This window comes from Vulpes lagopus, chromosome X (assembly GCF_018345385.1).
Source record: "Vulpes lagopus strain Blue_001 chromosome X, ASM1834538v1, whole genome shotgun sequence".
NCBI classification, from domain to species: Eukaryota; Metazoa; Chordata; class Mammalia; order Carnivora; family Canidae; genus Vulpes; species Vulpes lagopus.
In genome coordinates this window covers 47,490,761-47,500,837 of record NC_054848.1, presented here as the reverse complement: position 1 = coordinate 47,500,837, position 10,077 = coordinate 47,490,761, and positions in this window count along the sequence as shown.

Genomic DNA, 10,077 nt, shown 5'->3' with positions numbered 1-10,077 from the left:
CTTTTTGTTGTCTGATTGCTGAGGCTAGGACTTCCAGTAGTATGTTGAATAGCAGTGGTGAGAGTGGACATCCCTGTCTTGTTCCTGATCTTAGGGGAAAGGCTCCCAGTGCTTCCCCATTGAGAATGATATTTGCTGTGGGTTTCTCGAGGAAAGTTCCCTCTATCCCTACACTCTCAAGAGTTTTGATCAGGAATGGATGCTGTATTTTGTCAAATGCTTTCTCTGCATCTAATGAGAGGATCATATGGTTCTTGGTTTTTCTCTTGCTGATATGATGAATCACATTGATTGTTTTACGAGTGTTGAATCAGCCTTGTGTCCCGGGGATAAATCCTACTTGGTCATGGTGAATAATTTTCTAAATGTACTTTCGATCCTATTGGCTAGTATCTTGTTGAGAATTTTTGCATCCATGTTCATCAGGGATATTGGTCTTTAATTCTTCTTTCTGGTGGGGTCTTTGTCTGGTTTTGGAATTAAGGCAATGCTGGCCTCATAGAACGAATTTGGAAGTACTCCATCTCTTTCTATCTTTCCAAACAGCTTTAGTAGAATAGATATGGTTTCTTCTTTAAATGTTTGATAGAATTCCCCTTGGAAGCCATCTGGCCCTGGACTTTTGTGTTGGGAGGTTTTTGATGACTGCTTCAATTTCCTCCCTGGTTATTGGCCTGTTCATGTTTTCTATTTCTTCCTGTTCCAGTTTTGGTGGTTTGTGGTTTTCCAGAAATATATCCATTTCTTCTAGATTGCCTAATTTTTTGGCGTATAGCTGTTCATAATACGTTTTTTAAATCGTTTGTATTTCCTTGGTGTTGGTAGTGATCTCTCCTTTCTCATTCATGATTTTATTAATTTGAGTCTTCTCTCTCTTCTTTTTAATAAGCCTGGATAATGGTTTATTTATCTTATTAATTCTTTCAAAGAACCAACTCCTGGTTCTGTTGATCTGTTCCACAGTTCTTCTGGTCTCAATTTCATGGTGTTCTGCTCTAATATTAATTAACTCTCTTCTTCTGTTGGGTGTAGGATCTATTTGCTGTTTTTTTTCTAGCTCCTTTATGTGTAAGGTTACCTTTTGTATTTGAGTTCTTTCCAGTTTTTTAATGGATGCTTGTATTGCGATGTATTTCCCCATCAGGACTGCTTTTGCTACATCCCAAAGATTTTGAATGGTTGTATCTTCATTCCTATTAGTTTCCATGAATCTTTTTAATTCTTCCTTAATTTCCTGGTTGACCCTTTCATCTTTTAGCAGGATGGTCCTTAACCTCCACGTGTTTGAGGTCCTTCCAAACTTCTAGTTGTGATTTAGTTCTAATTTCAAGGCATTATGGTCTGAGAATATGCAGGGGATGATCCCAATCTTTTGATACCGGTTCAGACCCGATTTGTGACCCAGTATGTATTCTATTCTTGAGAAACTTCCATGTGCGCTTGAGAAGAATGTGTATTCAGTTGAGTTTGGATGTAAAGTTCTGTAGATATCTGTGAAATCCATCTTGTCCACTGTATCATTTAAAGCTCTCGTTTCTTTGGAGATGTTGTGCTTAGAAGAACTATCGAGGGTAGAAAGAGCTAGATTGAAGTCACCGAGTATAAGTGTATTATTACCTAAGTATTTCTTCACTTTGGTTATTAATTGATTGTTATATTTGGCAGCTCCCACATTCGGGGCATGAATATTCATGATTGTTAGGTCCTCTTGTTGTCTAGATACTTTAAGTATGATATAGTGTCCCTCTTCATCTCTCACTACAGTCTTCGGGGTAAATTTTAGTTTATCTGATATAAGGATGGCTACCCCTGCTTTCTTTTGAGGACCATTTGATTGGTAAATGGTTCTCCAACCTTTTATTTTCAGGCTGTAGGGTTCCTTATGTCTGAAATGAGTCTCTTGTAGACAGCAAATAGATGGGTCCTGCTTTTTTTTTTCTTTTTTTTTTAATTTTTTTTTAAATTTTATTTATTTATGATAGGCACACAGTGAGAGAGAGAGAAGCAGAGACATAGGCAGAGGGAGAAACAGGCTCCATGCACCGGGAGCCTGACGTGGGACTCGATCCCGGGTCTCCAGGATCGCGCCCCGGGCCAAAGGCAGGCGCCAAACCGCTGCGCCACCCAGGGATCCCCTGGGTCCTGCTTTTTTATCCAATCTCAAACCCTGCGCCTTTTGATGGGGTCATTAAGCCCATTCAAGTTCAGAGTTACTATTGAGAGATATGAGTTTAGTGTCACCATGATATCTATTCAGTCCTTGTTTTTGTGGATTGTTCCACTGAACTTCTTCTTAGAGGGGAATTTTAAGAGTCCCCCTTAAAATTTCTTGCAGAGCTGGTTTGGAGGTCACATATTCTTTCAGTTCCTGCCTGTCTTGGAAGTTCTTTATCTCTCCTTCCATTTTGAATGAGAGCCTTGCTGGTAAAGTATTCTTGGTTGCATGTTCTTCTCATTTAGCACCCTGAATATATCCTGCCAGCCCTTTCTGGTCTGCCAGGTCTCTGTGGAGAGGTCTGCTGTTACCCTAATACTCCTCCCCATAAAAGTCAGGTATTTCTTGTTTCTTGCTGCTTTAAGGATCTTTTCTTTATCTTTGGAATTTGCAAGCTTCACTATTAAATGTCGAGGTGTTGAACAGTTTTTATTGATTTTAGGGGGGGATCTCTCTATTTCCTGGATCTGAATGCCTGTTTCCCTTCCCAGATTAGGAAAGTTTTCACCTAGGATTTGTTCAAATACATATTCTGGCCCTTGTACCTTTTGGCGCCCTCGGAACCCCAATTAAACATAGGTTTTTCTTCCTCAGGCTGTCGTTTATTTCCCTTAATCTATCTTCATGGTCTTTTAATTGTTTGTCTCTTTTTTCTTCAGTTTCCCTCTTTGCCTTCAACTTGTCTTCTATGTCACTCACTCGTTCTTCCACCTCGTTAACCCTCGTCATTAGGACTTCTAGTTTGGATTGCATCTCATTCAATTCATTTTTAATTTCTGCCTGATTGGATCTAAATTCTGCAGTCATGAAGTCTCTTGAGTCCTTTATGCTTTTTTCTAGACCCACCAGTAGCTTCATAATAGTGCTTCTGAATTGGCTTTCTGACATTGAATTGTAATCCACATTTTGTAACTCTGTGGGAGAGAGGACTGTTTCTGATTCTTTCCTTTGAGGTGAGATTTTCCTTCTAGTCATTTTGCTCAGTGCAGAGTGGCCAAAAAAAGTTCTAGTGGGCAAAGGAGAAAAAGAGAGGAGAGAAAGAAGGAAAGAAAAGAGAAAAAGAAAAAGGGAAGAAAAAAAGAAAAAAAGAGACAAGAAAGAGAGAAAGAAAAAGAAAGATAGGAAAGAAAGGGGTGGGGGAAGCAAACAAATCAAAAAGAAAAAAAAAACCACATGGGAGTATCTTCTGATTCTGTATACTTTAAGTCCCTTGACTTTCCCTGGAACTTGTCCTTCTAGCTGGTCTTCTGGGGGAGGGGCCTGTTGTGCTGATTTTCAGATGTTAGCACTTGGGGAGCTGCTCTGCCCCCTGCCTGGTGCAGGGCTCACTGGGGATTGTTTACCCCATTAGGCCCCAGGAGCAAAAACCACTGTGGCGGCGGTCAGCTCTAGAGCCCTGGATTCAGCTCCCGCAGTAACTACGGAGCTCTCTGTCTGCAGGGCCTGGAGGCTCCAGGGGCCGGGCCGCTGATCTGCTCAGCTCGGGGCAGGAGCGTCCTCGCTGTCTTGGGTCCTCCCGGCCTCTGCCTGTCCCAGGGGAGGCCGGATCCTGGGCTGTGTCCCGGCGCCCAGTGCTCCCGGGCCTGCGCTGTTGGATTCGCGCTCCCCGTGGAGCAGCCCCCTCCGCAGAGCAGCCGCCCGAGCCCCTCCGAGCTGCTCCCGGGCCACGCAGCCCCCTCTCCGCGGAGCCGCTGCCCGAGCCCCTCCGAGGTGCTTCTGGGTCCAGCCCTGCGCGCTGCAGCCCTTCAGGGAGCTCAGCGCACTCTCCCCGGGGCGCAGTTGATCTGTTAGTGTCCCAGGGTGCCTGAGGGCATCTCTGCCCTCCTGGGGTCCTGTTCCAACTCCTTGCCCGGAAAGATTGGTGAAGCTCCTGCTTCTCCGGGACGGAGCTCTCCTGTCCTGGGGACACTCGCCCCGGCCTTAGCCTGGCTCCTCGCGGGGCCCCACCCTCTTGGATGCCTTTTGTTTCTTTTTTTCTTTTTATCCTCCCCCCCCATCTTCCTACCTTGATAGAAGCACGAACTCTTCTCACTGTAGCATTCCAGCTGTTCTCTCTTTAAATCTCAGGCCGGGGCAGCTCCGGTGGCGCAGCGGTTTAGCGCCGCCTGCAGCCCAGGGCGTGGTCCTGGAGACCCGGGATCGAGTCCCACGTCAGGCTCTCTGTATGATGCCTGCTTCTCCTTCTGCCTGTGTCTCTGCCTCTCTCTCTCTGTCTCTATGAATAAATAAATAAAATCTTTAAAAAAAATAAATAAATCTCAGGCTGAATTCCTGTAGTGTATTTTGAAACCTGATATTGTGATACTTCCTGCTTCATTGTTTCTCAGGTTTGCTTTTGGTGTCTTGAGGTGTAATGTTGGTGTTCACCATAACCAGGTGCTTCAGTGGTGTCTTCTATGTTGGCTGCATGTGCCCTCCTGTTGTGGGTTACCTTCATTCACCTTTAATCCCGTCAGCTGCACTGGCACACTTTGCTTATTGTGTGTGCACTGAGTAGGATTTGGTCCCTGTGCTGTTTATGGGGCTATTTAAGGCTGCTATGTGTTTGTCATTGGGTTTTGTCAGCAGTCATACTACCTATATGCTCTCAGCCAATCCTTTGCAGTTGTGTGCAGGTCAAACAGCACAGCGTTCTCCCTGCATTATCCCCTCAAAGGCTTGCATTAGTCAACTGGGCCTACAGTCAGAACATATGTCTACCCCAATTCTGAATGATGGGACTACAGTCACAGTCAGCAGATACTCTGTCTGCACTGACAACTATAAACTTTGGTTTCTGGGACTGTGAACACACTGATGTGTCGTTATCTCTTCCTCTCTTCAAGGTAGAAGTCACTTTGGTGTGGCACTTAACCATGCCAATGTTGCTTATAAGGTGCTTCAGGGCAGAAGCCACTTTGGAGTGATACCTGTTGAATGGAACAGTTTGGGTGGTGTGGATTCACAGGGGAACAAGGGGATAGGGCACATGTTGCTAGCAAAATTGGTGGGAGAGTGTTTGAACAGCTTCTGGCTATTTATGCTTAGAGTGTTCTCAAGTGTTCATCAACTTATGCTTGGGAACAGGAATGTAAATGGTGCTCACCAGCATTTATGTTCTTGTACAAGTCTAAAAACCCTTGCCTCTCCAGTACAAGTTGTAAGATTAGTAAATAAATCTCTTTTATATATAATATAATATAATATAATATAATATAATATATAATATATAATATAATATATAATATAATATATATAATATATATTATATATATTATATATATATCTTTTATATATAATATAATGTAATATAATATAATATAATATAATATAATATAATATAATATACCTAAGGCTCTATACAAACTGCTGCTTCTATGCCATGTGTCATCTTGATTGTTACGCTACCTCTTTAAGGTTGGGATTCAGTTTCCTTTTATTTCTCTGGTTTTCCCAGGTCTATGTCCACTGATTTTTTTAAAGTACCCAGAGTCAAGACCTGCTGATTGTAAAACCTCTCAAAGTTAAGCCTCACTAGTTTTCAAAGCCAAATGTTATGGAGACACATCTTCCCAGTTTCAGTTCCTCATGCCTGGATACCCTAGTTTGAAGTCTGATCTTCTGTTCTCTGTGTCTGTGGGATTTTCACCACTTATGGTTAGTCTTGCCAGGGGTACGGTTCCTTACTGCATCTTGGCTCCTGTTATCCTTCTTGATGTGGGCTTTTCTCTATGAATAACTATGGAAATGCTATTCTGCCAGTATTCAGGTCATGTTCAGTGTTAGTTACATTGATATGGCTCTTTTCTCAATATATATGGGACAATGTGAGAACAAGATCCTCCTACTCTGCCATCATCCTAAACCTAAGTTCTTAATTAGATAATATAAATAAACATGATTAGAACAGAATTTGGATGATAATAATATTAAGTAGTATTATTTATTATTATTTCTTTATATAATTTTCACAAATATTTTATGCATATAACTTTTTCATACATAGTAGGAAATAATACATGATGATGTTATGCAAAGTAAGGCATTAGTTTTTTTTTAATAATGAATTTATTTTTTATTGGTGTTCAATTTGCCAACATACAGAATAACACCCAGTGCTCATCCCATCAAGTGCCCCCTCAGTGCCCATCACCCATTCACCCCCACCCCCTGCCCTCCTCCCCTTCCACCACCCCTAGTTCATTTCCCAGAGTTAGGAGTCTTCATGTTCTGTCTCCCTTTCTTTTTTTTTTTTTTTTAATTAACTTTTATTGGTGTTTAATTTACCAACATACAGAAAAACACCCAGTGCTCATCCCGTCAAGTGTCCACCTCAGTGCCCGTCACCCATTCCCCTCCAACACCCGCCCTCCTCCCCTTCCACCACCCCTAGTTCGTTTCCCCGAGTTAGGAGTCTTTATGTTCTGTCTCCCTTCCTGATATTTCCCAACATTTCTTTTCCCTTCCTTTATATCCCCTTTCACTATTATTCATATTCCCCAAATGAATGAGAACATACACTGTTTGTCCTTCTCCGATTGACTTATTTCACTCAGCATAATACCCTCCAGTTCCATCCACGTTGAAGCAAATGGTGGGTATTTGTCGTTTCTAATTGCTGAGTAATATTCCATTGTATACATAAACCACATCTTCTTTATCCATTCATCTTTCGATGGACACCGAGGCTCCTTCCACAGTTTGGCTATTGTGGCCATTGCTGATAGAAACATCGGGGTGCAGGTGTCCCGACGTTTCATTGCATCTGAATCTTTGGGGTAAATCCCCAACAGTGCAATTGCTGGGTCGTAGGGCAGGTCTATTTTTAACTCTTTGAGGAACCTCCACACAGTTTTCCAGAGTGGCTGCACCAGTTCACATTCCCACCAACAGTGTAAGAGGGTTCCCTTTTCTCCGCATCCTCTCCAACATTTGTTGTTTCCTGCCTTGTTAATTTTCCCCATTCTCACTGGTGTGAGGTGGTATCTCATTGTGGTTTTGATTTGTATTTCCCTGATGGCAAGTGATGCAGAGCATTTTCTCATGTGCATGTTGGCCATGTCCATGTCTTCCTCTGTGAGATTTCTCTTAATGTCTTTTGCCCATTTCATGATTGGATTGTTTGTTTCTTTGGTGTTGAGTTTAATAAGTTCTTTATAGATTTTGGAAACTAGCCCTTTATCTGATATGTCATTTGCAAATATCTTCTCCCATTCTGTAGGTTGTCTTTTAGTTTTGTTGACTGTATCCTTTGCTGTGCAAAAGCTTCTTATCTTGATGAAGTCCCAATAGTTCATTTTTGCTTTTGTTTCTTTTGCCTTCATGGATGTATCTTGCAAGAAGTTACTGTGGCCAAGTTCAAAAAGGGTGTTGCCTGTGTTCTCCTCTAGGATTTTGATGGACTCTTGTCTCACATTTAGATCTCTCATCCATTTTGAGATAATCTTTGTGTATGGTGAAAGAGAGTGGTCCAGTTTCATTCTTCTGCATGTGGATGTCCAATTTTCCCAGCACCATTTATTGAAGAGACTGTCTTTCTTCCAATGGATAGTCTTTCCTCCTTTATCGAATATTAGATGGCCGTACATTTCAGGGTCCACTTCTGGGTTCTCTATTCTGTTCCATTGATCTATGTGTCTGTTTTTGTGCCAGTACCACACTGTCTTGATGACCACAGCTTTGTAATACAACCTGAAATCTGGCATTGTGATGCCCCCAGCTAAGGTTTTCTTTTTTAAAATTCCCCTGGCTATTCGGGGTCTTTTCTGATTCCACACAAATCTTAAAATAATTTGTTCTAACTCTCTGAAGAAAGTCCATGGTATTTTGATAGGGATTGCATTAAACGTATAAATTGCCCTGGGTAACATTGACATTTTTACAATATTAATTCTGCCAATCCATGAGCATGGAATATTTTTCCATCTCTTTGTGTCTTCCTCAATTTCTTTCAGAAGTGTTCTATAGTTTTTAGGGTATAGATCTTTTACCTCTTTGGTTAGGTTTATTCCTAGGTATCTTATGCTTTTGGGTGCAATTGTAAATGGGATTGACTCCTTAATTTCTCTTTCTTCAGTCTCATTGTTAGTGTATAGAAATGCCATTGATTTCTGGGCATTGATTTTGTATCCTGCCACGCTACCAAATTGCTGTATGAGTTCTAGCAATCTGGGGGTGGAGGCTTTTGGGTTTTCTATGTAGAGTATCATGTCATCGGCGAAGAGGGAGAGTTTGACTTCTTCTTTGCCAATTTGAATGCCTTTAATGTCTTTTTGTTGTCTGATTGCTGAGGCGAGGACTTCCAGAACTATGTTGAACAGCAGTGGTGAGAGTGGACATCCCTGTCTTGTTCCTGATCTTAGGGGAAAGGCTCCCAGTGCTTCCCCATTGAGAATGATATTTGCTGTGGGCTTTTCGTAGATGGCTTTTAAGATGTCGAGGAAAGTTCCCTCTATCCCAACACTCTGAAGGGTTTTGATCAGGAATGGATGCTGTATTTTGTCAAATGCTTTCTCTGCATCTAATGAGAGTATCATATGGTTCTTGGTTTTTCTCTTGCTGATATGATGAATCACATTGATGGTTTTACGGGTGTTGAACCAGCCTTGTGTCCCAGGGATAAATCCTACTTGGTCATGGTGAATAATTTTCTTAATGTGTTGTTGGATCCTATTGGCTAGTATCTTGTTGAGAATTTTTGCATCCATGTTCATCAGGGATATTGGTCTGTAATTCTCCTTTTTGGTGGGGTCTTTGTCTGGTTTCGGAATTAAGGTGATGCTGGCCTCATAGAACGAATTTGGAAGTACTCCATCTCTTTCTATCTTTCCAAACAGCTTTAGGAGAATAGGTATGATTTCTTCTTTAAACGTTTGATAGAATTCCCCTGGGAAGCCATCTGGCCCTGGACTCTTGTGTCTTGGGAGGTTTTTGATGACTGCTTCAATTTCCTCCCTGGTTATTGGCCTGTTCAGGTTTTCTATTTCTTCCTGCTCCAGTTTTGGTAGTTTGTGGCTTTCCAGGAATGCGTCCATTTCTTCTAGATTTCCTAATTTATTGGCGTACAGCTGTTCATAATATGTTTTTAAAATCGTTTGTATTTCCTTGGTGTTGGTAGTGATGTCCCCTTTCTCATTCATGATTTTATTAATTTGAGTCTTCTCTCTCTTCTTTTTAATAAGGTTGGCTAATGGTTTATCTATCTTATTAATTCTTTCAAAGAACCAACTCCTGGTTCTGTTGATCTGTTCCACAGTTCTTTTGGTCTCGATATCATTGAGTTCTGCTCGAATTTTAATTAACTCTCTTCTTCTGCTGGGGGTGGGGTCTATTTGTTGCTTTTTATCTAGTTCCTTTATGTGTAAGGTGAGCTTTTGAATTTGAGATCTTTCCAGTTTTTGAATGTATGCTTGTATTGCGATGTATTTCCCCCTCAGGACTGCTTTTGCTGCATCCCAAAGATTTTGAACGGTTGTATCTTCATTTTCATTAGTTTCCATGAATCTTTTTAATTCTTCCTTAATTTCCTGGTTGACCTTTTCATCTTTTAGCAGGATGGTCCTTAACCTCTACGTGTTTGTGGTCCTTCCATATTTCTTGTTGTGATTAAGTTCTAATTTCAAGGCATTATGGTCTGAGAATATACAGGGGACTATCCCGATCTTTTGGTATCGGTTCAGACCCGATTTGTGACCCAGTATGTGGTCTATTCTGGAGAAAGTTCCATGTGCACTGGAGAAGAATGTGTATTCAGTTGAGTTTGGATGTAAAGTTCTGTAGATATCTGTGAAATCCATCTGGTCCAGTGTATCATTTAAAGCTCTCGTTTCTTTGGAGATGTTGTGCTTAGAAGACCTATCCAGGGTAGAAAGAGCTAGATTGAA